Source organism: Rhea pennata, chromosome 3 (assembly GCF_028389875.1).
Source record: "Rhea pennata isolate bPtePen1 chromosome 3, bPtePen1.pri, whole genome shotgun sequence".
In the NCBI taxonomy this organism is placed as follows: Eukaryota; Metazoa; Chordata; class Aves; order Rheiformes; family Rheidae; genus Rhea; species Rhea pennata.
The window spans coordinates 5,279,820-5,291,938 of record NC_084665.1 but is presented as its reverse complement, the minus strand read 5'-3'; the positions used below and the strand labels follow the sequence as shown (position 1 = coordinate 5,291,938).

Genomic DNA, 12,119 nt, shown 5'->3' with positions numbered 1-12,119 from the left:
CTATGCTGAAAATAGAAGACAGCCACCAGGCGGCGAAATGTAATGTAATGTCACAGAGCCTTATTAATAGTCACACAGCTTTAAGAGTCACACAACCTCATTAACAGTCACCTGTGACTATTTTCAGCTATTGTAATGAGATTCCTAACGCAAATGAAACATTGTATTACAAATAATTTCCACATCCTTGTCAAAGACTTTATATTAAATCAGCAGATTCATTATTGCATTTTTATTCCAAAACCTATCTCAACCATGAGAAGTTGTACGTGTAACCACGTTCTAAGCCTTCGTCAGCAGAACTACTGTGTGTTCAAATATACACTTAAGTCTCTGTAGGAACAGATCTTTAATATTATACTTTGATTACTAACTGCTGTGTTCACTGCAGTCAAAGGACATATGTCTCATCTTAGGACATAATTTGCACATTATTTAAAACCATGCTACACATTTTTTTAATGTCTAATGTGCTTGGAGTTGTGGCAATATCTACCAATAGAGTGTAAACAGGTAACAGGAAAAAAAAAACAACCAAAAACCAGAAGTATTTGTATGCTGTTCTTTTATTTTTCAGCACTTACTGATTTTGCTGTGAATGTTCTTTAATTCATGAGGTCAAATCATTGCCTGCTTGAGTTTTCTTTGGGCAAAACAGCAAATAAGAGATATATACAACATTTGCACTCCCTGCATCGTCTCTTTGACGCATTTTTCAACTCCTCTCTATGGAGCTGGCACACTCAAGAAACCAATGAAGCTGTAAAATAACACTTTCAGGAAGCCAGTTCAACAACAGCATGATTTGACTGTTGTTGCACTTACATATTCAGCTAGAGCACATAAACACCTTCTCTATGAAGTGTAGACATGTACAAATCTCATTTTCCAGAAACAAATTTGTACCAAACTGCTCTTCGAAGATGGTAACACTGGAAGACCCTAATGCTTATTAACTGAGGCTTCAGCTTGATGCAGACAGGCCCTCAGGGATCCCACTCAGATTAAGTGGTTAGCAAACACAGATGGTCAGGAAATTTGCCCCCCAGTCATAAAGAGACATAAAAGGTGGAACAGCAATATGCAGTCCGTTCCAGAGAGGGATTTGGAAACAGGATTGTGGGATCACACATATGGGATCAACCCCCCCCCCAAGCAAGCTTCAGAGAGGCAAAACTTTGCAGTGAACATTACCTTCGTAGAAATGTCTTTACCATCAAGAGCGAGGAAAAAAAAAAAAAAAAAAAAAAAAAAAAAGATGAATTTCCTGACCATCCGAGCAGTAAGGCACAGGCAGGATTTGTTAGCTCCTGAAGATCTGAGTCCTCACGGACGTCGCATCCCGAACCATGGCTTGCAGCCACGCGGGCCCCTGCAGCCGCGCTCACCTCGCCCGCTTCCAGCCCCGCTGACGCCCTCGGCCGCCGGCCAGCCCCGAGCCGGGCCCGCGCTTGCCCTCGTTCCGCGTTTCCACGCCGGGCGCTCCTCCGCGGCGGCCTCGCCCTCGGCCCTCCCGCAGCGACCCCGCGCCGCTAGGTAAGGGCGCGGCCCCGGCAGGGCCCGCCGCACCGAAGGCGGCAGCCCCCGCTGCACCCCGGGGCACTCCCTGCGACACCCCCTGAACAAAAATCATTTGAATTACAAGCCTCTCGCGTCCCCCTTGTGTGGGGGCAGCAAACGCCGCACGCACCGGGGCTGCCCTACCCCCCCGCCCCCGCCCGCAGCCCGCCGCCAGCCCCCTCCCCGCACCGACTCGCGGCCCCAGGCGCGGGGGAGGCAGCGGCGCTCCGCGCCGGGGCACCGTTACGCCGCAGTAACGGCCGCCCGCCACCGGCGCCGCCGCCGGCTTGCCCTCATCCAACATGGCGGCCGCGGCGTCTCCGCCTCGCCCCAGACCCAAGATGGCGGCGCGGCCGCGGCGGAAGGCGCTTACCAGCACTCAAGATGGCCGCCGCTCTGGCGTCGGGGCCGCGCTCCTCGGTAGCCTCTCTTAGCGGGGGAAGCAGCTTCATGGCAGCTTTGCTCGTTTATTTATTCGTTTGTCCGCGGCCAGGCCTCCCCCTCCCCCTCCCTTCTCCCCGCCCCGGCCGCGGCTGGAAGTGACGCCGCTCCGGGGGCGGGGGCGGCGCGGTGCCTGCCGGGAGGCGCTGGGCCAAGTGGGCGGTGGCGGCGGGAGGGGGCCGGGCCGCAGCGACGCGGTTCCTGCCGCCGTGACATGGGTTCCCCCGCCATGGCGGTTGCTGCGGGAGGCCTCAGATAACCGCTCGCGCCCCCCTCCCCGTCCCCCTTCCCCTTCCTCCTGCTGCCGCCGCCGCCATGCCGGGCCGGGCCCCGCCGCTGCCGCCCGTCGCGCAGCCCGCAGGTAAGGCCCGCGCCCGCCGCCGGGCCTGCGCGGGGACGGGCCGCTGCGCCCGCCGCTGGGGCCTGCCCGGGGCGGCCCGCCGCTCCCCCCCGCCCGCCCTCCCTCCCTTCCACCGAGGCGGCGGGGGAGCAGCGGCCGGGAGCGGGAGGGCACGGGGACGGTGCCGAGCTCCGGCCCGCGGGCGGCCGCCGGTTGGGGCTGCGCTCGCCGCACCGCCGGCGGCCCCGGGGCTCGCTGCGGTCCGGGGTTGTTGCGGCGAGGTTTCTTTTTAGCAGGTGTCGCGGATGTCAGTCGCTAAGCACCTCTGGAAGCGGCACGCGCGAGCGAGAGGAGCTTCTGCTGCTTTTCTTTCTTTCTTTCTTTTTTCCTTTTAATCTTTTCTGCACTGGGATGCAGCTGCTGGAACGCTTCATCTTGCTAAGTACCGGTGCTCCCGTTCGCCATTGCGAGGGGCTACCTGATGAGCCAAAATAAGGGTTTTCCTTGCGAAGGTGATTTCTTAATAAAGGGTTAAAGCTCGGCGGGTGAGTGAGTTAGCTTCTTGCTGGTGGCTGCCCCTTTTCTCCAGCTTCTCTGCACAGAAATTGGGAACTTTCCGAAGTTTGGTGCTTCTGTTAAAGTAAACTTGCATTCATAAACGAACCAAGTTAGCAGAAGAAACCTCATTAATGAGAGCTGTACAGCGTTGGCTGCAAAAAGTTATTTGTTTTCTTGTCAGCTTTGCAGCCATTTCTTTAAAGCTGATTTCTTTAACCGTTGAATTTGTGGTACAGTGAATTTTCTGGTTGCTGCTTTTTGGTTTAACTGGGCTTGTCCTTAGAGGTTGAACTTCATTAAAAGTGCTTTTTTTCTTGTTTTGTTCTCTGGACCTATAAAATAGATGTGGAAACCAATTAGCCTACTTTAAGCATAAAAATTTTAGGTTTTTATTGTCAGCAGGTGCAGAAGTCTATATGCACACCTAATATGTAGATAACTTTTGTCTTAAAACTTACGTGTAGCAGTTCTTCCTGAAGCTGGAGAGGTATCTAGCGGAGGACAACATTACTGGTGGGAGATGAGAGGAAGAGATGAAGTAACTGTGGTTGCTCTGTGGGGTTTCTCTTTTTCAGTAAACATTCCTTTCGTATGTGTGAAAATAAACAGTATAAATGCAAGGGTATGAAAATGTAAATTCAAATGCTACTCAGCTATATAGTATAGAGATTTCAGAAAAGGTAAGGTGAATATGGAATTTCCATTCCACATGATGTTTGCATCATATACACATTATATGACCTTTTTAAGGTCATATGATAGTATGAACTCTGCCTTTGACTTCCTTAATTTGCTTCAGAATAAGCAGTTGAAGGCTCTGGGCTTGAATGCTTCAGTTTGGACTGTGTTTTTTTTTTTTGTTTTTTTTTTTTTTTCCTTTCCCTGGAATCATGGCTTCGTTTCACAGTGATTTTTCATAAATCTACAGAATTCAGAATTTTGTGGTGAATCAGCTGACTTTGTTTACATTTTTCCTATTAAGGCAAGTCTGTAATCTTATGTTTATACTTAAAAATCAAAAACTACTTTAGTAAATTACTAAGTTAATGTCAGCCTTTTAACACTGTAATTACATAAGAAAATTCATATTCTGAAACTAGAAGTACTTTCAAAAGACTTGTCTTTCACAGTGGTAATAATAGGCCAGCTTAGATGGACTTCAGTCAACTCTTTGCCCTTTCCTTTTGAAATATTTATAGAGTTCTCCTTACCGTTGCAAATATATAGTGATAGTGGGTGGAAAAGCTGTGATAAAGAAATTAATGCTAGATCTGCTTGTTTTTGCTACCCTCAACAGCATAATCATCTTTCAAATATTCATTATCTTTTTCTACAGAGTGTTCATTCTTTCTGTGCTATTGTAGTATCTGACAGCTTAAACCATGTCTTTGTGAATGCTTCAGTGCAGTGACATGATAACCTTTTCTTAGGGACTCAAAACATTCAACTTTTATCGGTAGTCCTAGGCAAAGTGTCTTTCTCAGATCCTATTCATCATTAAGTTTCAGAAATTGTGTTTATTAGTTTTATGTTTCCTTTGTGCAGAAAACACAATGTGTAAGCTGTTCTTGAGCATAAAAAAGACCTAACAGTGCCTTGTTTTAAAACTGAGTTTCATTTCTAGTAGACTTTCTTGGATTCTGATGTCTTTAGCATGTCTTTTTGAATTGGTCCTTCAAGGACTTTCTGTATTGGCACCAGTTGCAAGGTGACTTAGTGAATTTGCTTCTCTAAGGCAAATGTTTTAGATCTTTAAAATTCAAGAATCTTATTTTGGAACAGCCAGAAGGAAGGCACATTCTTTGCTTGCTTTAAGACCTTGTTTTGGAGTAGGTACCTGTAGGAAAGAAATGTAAGACCTTGAGTTCATATGTCTGTTGGAAGATGATGGAAAATAGATATCCCTCATGTATTTTTTTTTTTTAATATGAGATAGATGATGGATAATATAAGTTTGTTTGTGGTAAGTATGTTCAGTAGTTTTTGGATTTTTTTTTTTTTTTTTTTTACTTCATGTTTCTCACATGCTTGTTCTTTTTATGTTGAAGATAATGTTTGTTCATTTAAAAACAAGCAGGAGTTTGCAGTAGCGGAGGGAAAAGCTGAAGTTGCTCTGTATGTATAGCTGTATCCTTCTGTCAAGCTTTGTGAGAACCTTTCAAATAACAGTACACCTCTAGGCCATTGTAATTTGCTCTTTACTGTAGGATACATTAAGTTTTGATGGGTTTATGTGTAGTATAGAACATTCTGCTCTGTAAATAAACCTCTAAGAACAGTCAACCTTAGGCAATCTAGTTCTCATACTTTATAATCTAGCAGTTTTTCATCTTAATTTGGAACAGATTGCCAAATAACATTTTTCAAGGTGATGCACAGAAGCAATTTTTTCACTGAGTTGAAAGCTGTTTAAAAATTAATTTAAGAAATGATAATGAGTTTTATGTTACTTATGACATCTGTGTTTACACATTTTATGGATGTGTACTGTATGTTGGACACAGATACAGTATTCCATAAACCACATTTTAAGGCAGATGAGCTTTCTGAGTTGCATGTGCTTGTCTGTATGAAATAAATAAATTCTCTCATAACATTTTCCCCTATGTCTGTTTACAGATTTTAGATACAGACAGCATCTTTATCTGCAGCTTTTAAAGAAGTGAGTCCATTCATTCTGAGTGGTAACATTAAGCTTTTTGGTCATAGTAAATTTATAAAATAACCTGATTTTGTTTTGAGGAAGTGATGATATTCGTGGTTAAAAAGAATTTCATGAACTAGCACAACATTTAGGCTCATGTTTTTTAAACCTTCTTTCAATTCCTTTGCCTAACCTAAATAGGGAAAAGTGAAGTCATGCAGCTAGTGAAAGTATACATTTTATTTAAAATTTCTTTATGTAATCTAGCAAATAATGGACTGATGAGAGGAAGCACTGTTGAAGAGGTTTGAATCTTACATATCCTGAACTGTTAGGTAGAGGATGCCTACCATTTACTGACAACATGGCAGAGGTTTAGATGCCGGAGATAAGTGCCTGAATCCTGATGGATGTCTCCTGAGTTTTGTTACATTTAATGTTCTTTTTACAGTACAGCAGTTCCTGATAGGAGGTGTCTAGAGTATTTCATGTTTGCTGAAATCACGGTAATGTACAGTGGTATTGATTAATTCCAAATGTTATTTAATAAGAACTGAGGCTTATGATGATGTGTGTGTGTGTGTGTCTATAGATAGATAGATACATGCATTGGCCGTACTGGTACTGGAGAACATTTTTCCTCAACTCACATTTGTCCAGGCAAAAACAGTGTTCTAAAACTCCTGCTATGGGTAATGGAGCATCTGACTGTAGCAGCATTAGATTCAAAATAGAGAACATTGATTTTGATAAGACTTTGTGGAATAAACATTTTCTTGTGGTATCTTGGTTATCCGTAACTACTTCTGGAAAGAAAAGCAAGCTTAATAAACCAATTTAGGAACATAATCGATTTCAGCGTGGGCAGTGACTGTCTTTCTAGAATGGACTTTGTGTTTTAAAATAGCATTCTTGCAACCAGACTTCCCTCATTTACAACAGCCCTTCTAGAAATAAGTTCTAAGGTGCAGTGTGGAAAGACTGTAAATCCATTATCCATTGTTAATAAGTCAATTAAAAGGCAACATTATAACAGAAAAGGGCAGCTTTTCTGACTAGAAGCCAACATTTTGCTGTAATGGGGAATCTAAATCTGGTCCTTACTGAGGTGTTCTTAATATTTGTGTGAGGAATTCCCTTGCAGTAGAGCAGCTAAAACCTTCTTGGACAGAAGAGATACTAGCTGCTAATGACTGGAATCCATCTCCTTGGCCTTCAAGCTTTTTACTCTAAGGCATTTCGGTATCATTGTACTTGCTGTTGTCAAAGTCTTGATCGTGCCTTTCGTGGTTATTTAGTGTTTTCTTCTGAATCTTGTTAAGCAATGCGTTGCTTAACTCTCCTTTCAGAATAATGCGCAACTGAGAGGTTCTCTATTGTTTTGCTAATTTTACTTGCCTTAAATTAAAGGAAATACCTTCTCTGCGAAGAGCTTTTTCCTTTGAGTTTTCATGTCTCAAATGTTTCTTTATTTAGAGATATTCTTTCTTTGTGACCTCCCAATTTTTTAGGCCTTTTTTAAGAATCAAACGTGCTACTTCAAGTTTTGCCTTAGCAAATGCACAGGCAAGGAACTATTTATGCCTGCTTTTGTGTGTTGTAATTGCATTGTTCTCTTTGCTGCTACATCTTTGTTAGACTATTGCTATTCTGCAAAAACGAAACAAACAAGGATGTGAACTTTGTATAGGAAAGCAGATGTTATATACTGCAAGCAAATAGTAAAGTAGCCTGGTTTCACAGTAAATGTTTAGAAACCTAGATAGTGGCTTGAAGTCAACTACTACTTACATTTTTGCCAACATTACTGATTTCTGTTTTCCCTCTCTTGTTGAGTGTTTGTGTTCTGAATTAATTTGAGTTACATATTTAACTGCTTCTGACCTTAGAAAAAAGGTGTAAACTAAGAGCTGCTGTAAAAGAATGTAATCTGAACAATTTAATCAGCAGTGCTTTTTCTTTAAGATAAGTTGTTGATATGTACTCTATTGATTGATTAGGTTTATAGCATGTCTTTAACAGTGGTCTTACATCTGCATTATTGAAATTTGTTCATGAAATTCCTTCAGAACGAATGTCAAAATATGAATATAAAAACACATGTAAGCAAGAATTTATCTAGTATTTTTAGCTTTTTTTTTTTTTTTTTTTTTTTTTTTTTTTTTTTGGAAGATGAATATAAGATTGCAGAAAACTACATCCTGCACAGTTCTTTATGTTTTTTCCTGTGGAAGATGTTGGGCAACTGAATGTCATGAAGAATTAGTGGACATCTACTATCAGTCTCATATTGCAAACTGTTGCAATTCAAAAAGCCTTGCTGACACCTGTTGACATAAGTCTGGGGTTATAGCTAAAATAATCCAATATGAACAGTTAAACACTGTAAGATTCTTCACTCTGAGATGAAAACTCTACTGCTGGAAATCTGGGTTCCTATGTATTACACGTTACAGAAATAGCTGCTCTGTTATCTATGAATAGAAGGTGGTATCATTTCCCTCAAAGAAGACTCTTTATTGTGTGGACTGCTGAAAAATTGGTGTCTTCCATTTGTTTAAAATTTGCTTATTTCCAGAGTTTTTAAATGAACAGATAAATACAAAAGCCCTTGTTAACTTCTTAGCTCACATCTAAGTTTTGGAGTGAATTTCCTCAAAAGTGAGGAGGAAATTAGATGATCTGCATCTTGGTCACAGATTTGTTCAGAAGGTACTTTGAGAATAAACTCAGGTTTTGCAAATAAATGGTTATAATATGTTGGATCTAGGCTCAGTGTGCCTAGCAGTGTGACTGAGAATATTTGATTTGGATATGGAGTTCTGTATTACAAAAGATGAAGCCACAGTTACAATTCTTGTACTCTTAAGTTGTAGTCACAAGCCCATACAATTGATTATGCGCTTAGTTTTTATAGGTTTAACTAATTCAACTGATTTGAGATACAGATTTGAAAATCCAATCACAGCTTTGATGGTCTGTTACAATTAATGTTTGGTCCAGTTGTGGTAACTGATCTTGAAATCTGTCTGGAGCACACTGTTGTGGTACTGGACTGCTGTTGTGTGAATCATCTCTGTGATGTTCTAAAAGTGCTTTGAAATGAAAATCGAAAGAAGTTTCTTCTCCTTTGTGGTATAATTTGCACAAGTGAAAATTTTTAGATGGTAAGAGAGTTTTCCTACAGGTTTGATGGAGCTTTGACTGTCTGCTTCAGTCCTCTTGTAGCCTCTTCGTTATCAGTGTTCTGTGTTACTGCTGTTGTTTCTTATCTTCCTCTTATTTGTCTTACTGGAAAGAAAAGCAGTCTTCCCGATAACTTCTCTTTCAGTGGAATTGCTTGCTTCTCTCATATAATTTGCTTTAGTTGTTTTCTGAATGCTGCAATTTGTTTTTCTAGATTGCCCTTTCCCCTAAGAACTTTCTCAATTCTGCTGTTGCTTGAGTTATGTTTTATCCTCGGCTGAGGTGTAGATACCGATACAGTAGATGGTCAACAACAAAGACAATATAGTTCTTCTTGTGGAAGATAGTGTGTGGAAGTATGCCCAGTACAGGTTAAAGATTAACTTTTGTGATCTCTTTCTTCTCGTGATGTCAAGTGGTGGAGCAATGGTGGAGTATTTGAGTGTATTATCAAAAGGGGGCAAATGAGAAACAGCTTTCACAATCTGTGGATTAAAGTGATTTCTCCCCTCAAGTGATCTTGGCCTATATCGTGCATAACTTTAGCACTGTGCCCTCTCTAATCCTTATCCATAAAGGTATGGTATTGAGGCAGGCCACATTGCACTGAAATAGCTAGGGCCTCTTTGCTGAGCAAAAGAGCTGCAGTTGAACCAAGTACTTCTCAAGATTTTAGAAATCTTTAAGCTGTAGGAATCCAGTGTGAAATTACTCATTTTGTGAGTTCAGTAATACAACTGTACTTTAATATCATATTCTATGTGCAGAGCTGACTTTTTTTCCAGTTAGGAACAAATTTTAAGTTGTATCTTTCCATTCTGCATGACTCCTCATCAATAAAATTAAGGTTTTGGGGAGGGGGGGGGAGCTGGTTGCATGTCTACCTAGATTTTTTCCTTTTTATTTGATTATAATTGCTTGTGTGACTTGATGATTTTTCCAACTGTTTCTAAAGATGAAAAATCTGATATGTATCCATTAGGAGCTATTTAAAGTTGGTCTTTATTTCTCATGCTGCACTGAAAGCTTCAAGATTAGATCTTCTGGACTTGAGAAATCTCGCTTTCAAAATTAGCTTCCTGACTTTAACTTATGGCAGTGTGCAAGCATTTGACTTTTAGTCATATACTGTTTTATAGACTAATTGTTTGAGAGTAATTGAAATATTTAAAGGTTTTATTTGAGTTTCTGCCTCAAATTTCTGTGTATTTATCTGGGTGGGTTTTTTTCCTTTCCAACATGAATCAGCAGTCTGTAGAACTGTCATTTTTCTACTTTAAAATCTTTTCTTTCTTAAAAGTGGCTTTAGAGATATATGTTAGAAGGTTTGTGCATCTCTGCCTATTAAAGAATATGTAAGAGGTATGCTGGTTTTAATTTTGTGCTGCTGAAATAAGCTGTTCAAATTTTAGAACTTCTAATCAGATGATAGGAAATTACTGTTCAGGTTGCAGCAGCTTGAATCATAGTACTGGGGTTTGATCAAGGAGCTACTTATCCCACCTTCCAGTATTATTCCCAAGAGGCTGATTTTTAATTTAATTTTATTTTATATATCTATTGTTTTCCCCTTCTTTCTTTCCATCTATTTCATAGTTTCTGTTCAAGCTCCTTTTTCTTTTGAGATGATAGTTTATGTCCAGTCAGCATAATCCTTGAAATAGTGTTTTGGGGTTTTTTTTTGTTTCAAGAAATATTTTCTTGCCTTTGCAGTCTCATCAGCTGTTGTCACATGGGATAAGATAATAAATCTTGTGTCAGCTGAGATTTCCAAGTAGGTGTATCTGTTCTTGCAAATTTCTAAGAGGTTTAATACTAAATTTATGCTGTTGTCTACAGAGATTCAGCTGGAGATTCATGAACTCAAATTCAGTTACAAGGGAGGATTTGGTATAGCCAAATATGCCAATTCTTTTTTTCTTCAAAAGAAAAAAAAAATCAAAACCCTTCCCTTCTCCAGGACCAGTCAAGGAATTGGGAGGGGAGTGAATTCCTTTTCCATTGATGCATTGCTCCCTCCTACCAGACATATCATTGCATGTAACATATGGATCTTCCTCTGCAGTAAAATACTCAGAACACAGTTTGGATGTGTTTGGTGTTTAAGATTAATGTTGATGGCTGACAACAGGAGATCTGGGGAATTTGGATGTAAACGCTGGCTGCTTTGGTAGTTACAAGAAAGAAACTCTAGCATTGGGTTTAGTGGATTGAAAATCCAGAAGTGTAGAAGGCAAAGAGGTTGGAATAAGCTCAACAAGAACTCAAGGGCAGACTCCACAGTCATCGTGGAAAGGGGCTTTACATTCATGCATAACACGTACCAGCAGCAACTGAACTGCGGTGTGAGAGGGAATGTGCCCTGCAAGATGAGGCCTCCAAGGCAGAAAGTAAAGCTCGCCTCTCAACTACTTTGTTAAACAGTTGGTTCTGAGTTAGCCTGTGAAGCGAGTCAGTCATAGGTATGTTACAGACACCTTAAAGATAACAAACTTTTCTGGAGGATACCAAGAGTTGTTTGGCAGAAGAAAATTTGCCAGCTGCTCAAGTGCTGTGGCGTGTTTGCCTGCAAAGAACTGCAGTGCTTCGTTTCTTGCTGTTACACCCTTCATGTGGGATGCTGCTCAGGTGTTTATACAAAATAGTTTGTCAAAGGCTTTGGAACTGCTAGGGAACTTTTTTTTTTTTTTTTTTTTTTTAATATATATATAAAATATATATATATATTTGTTTTTAGAATCAGTATTCCAAAGTGTGCACTTATTCTAGCGAATAGAAATTCAAATACTTGCTAATAAGTTTAGGTATTTTCCTCTCTTTTTTCTTCTGTAGGTAAGATTAATTATGTTGTTACGATTTGTGTCAAGTGAAATGTAAAGAGCTGTGTTGCAATTCTCTTTTTAAGAAAGAGCTGCAAGGTGGAAGTACAAGCTGGTTAAGTGATATGTACAATTGGGAATATATAAACTATAGTATTTATTGCTGCATTTATTAAATGCAATATTGAAAAAAATCAAAACCATTTTTTATGGAAAAAAAATTTGTACCTTGACTGTTACTATAGTAATTTGGAATGCTAAAATGGAGTCCGTCATCTCTGTTTCTGTCTAGCCATGAGAATACTTTGTGTATGTGATTTAATGACTTGTGCTTAAATATTTGACATATAATTTCGCTCCATTCTGCTTTTGAAGATAAGTTTTGGTGGAGAAGTTTGTTCTGCACTGGGGTCTAATGGTGCTCATAACAGCATTTTCCAGCTGGTGGTTTGTAAGATAAATCAGGTGGGCAACAGCAGCTGTGGAGATGGTGCACATTGGCTCAGATAGGAGTTATGTGCGATCTCATAGAAGCCCAAGAATTGGAAAAAAGTGATTTAAGCAGTAGGAC

The 12,119-nt window shown here is 40.5% G+C and overlaps 1 protein-coding gene and 1 long non-coding RNA gene across 8 annotated transcripts in view; one reads left to right on the top strand and one right to left on the bottom strand.

Moving 5' to 3' along the window:
- Nucleotides 1-548: 548 nt before the first annotated feature.
- LOC134138164 (uncharacterized) lies at nucleotides 549-2,229 on the bottom strand. Its single transcript, XR_009957818.1, has 3 exons — nucleotides 1,934-2,229; nucleotides 1,195-1,618; nucleotides 549-760 (listed from the first exon to the last, which is right to left on the bottom strand). It is a non-coding gene; the product is annotated as an uncharacterized LOC134138164 (long non-coding RNA).
- The window catches only part of AFTPH (aftiphilin), a 48,141-nt gene continuing 38,193 nt past the window's right edge, over nucleotides 2,172-12,119 (top strand). For all 7 annotated transcript variants that reach the window (XR_009957816.1, XR_009957814.1, XR_009957813.1 and 4 more), the window contains exon 1: nucleotides 2,172-2,362. The gene's annotated coding sequence lies outside the window, so the exon portion shown is untranslated. The remainder of the gene's footprint in view (nucleotides 2,363-12,119) is intronic.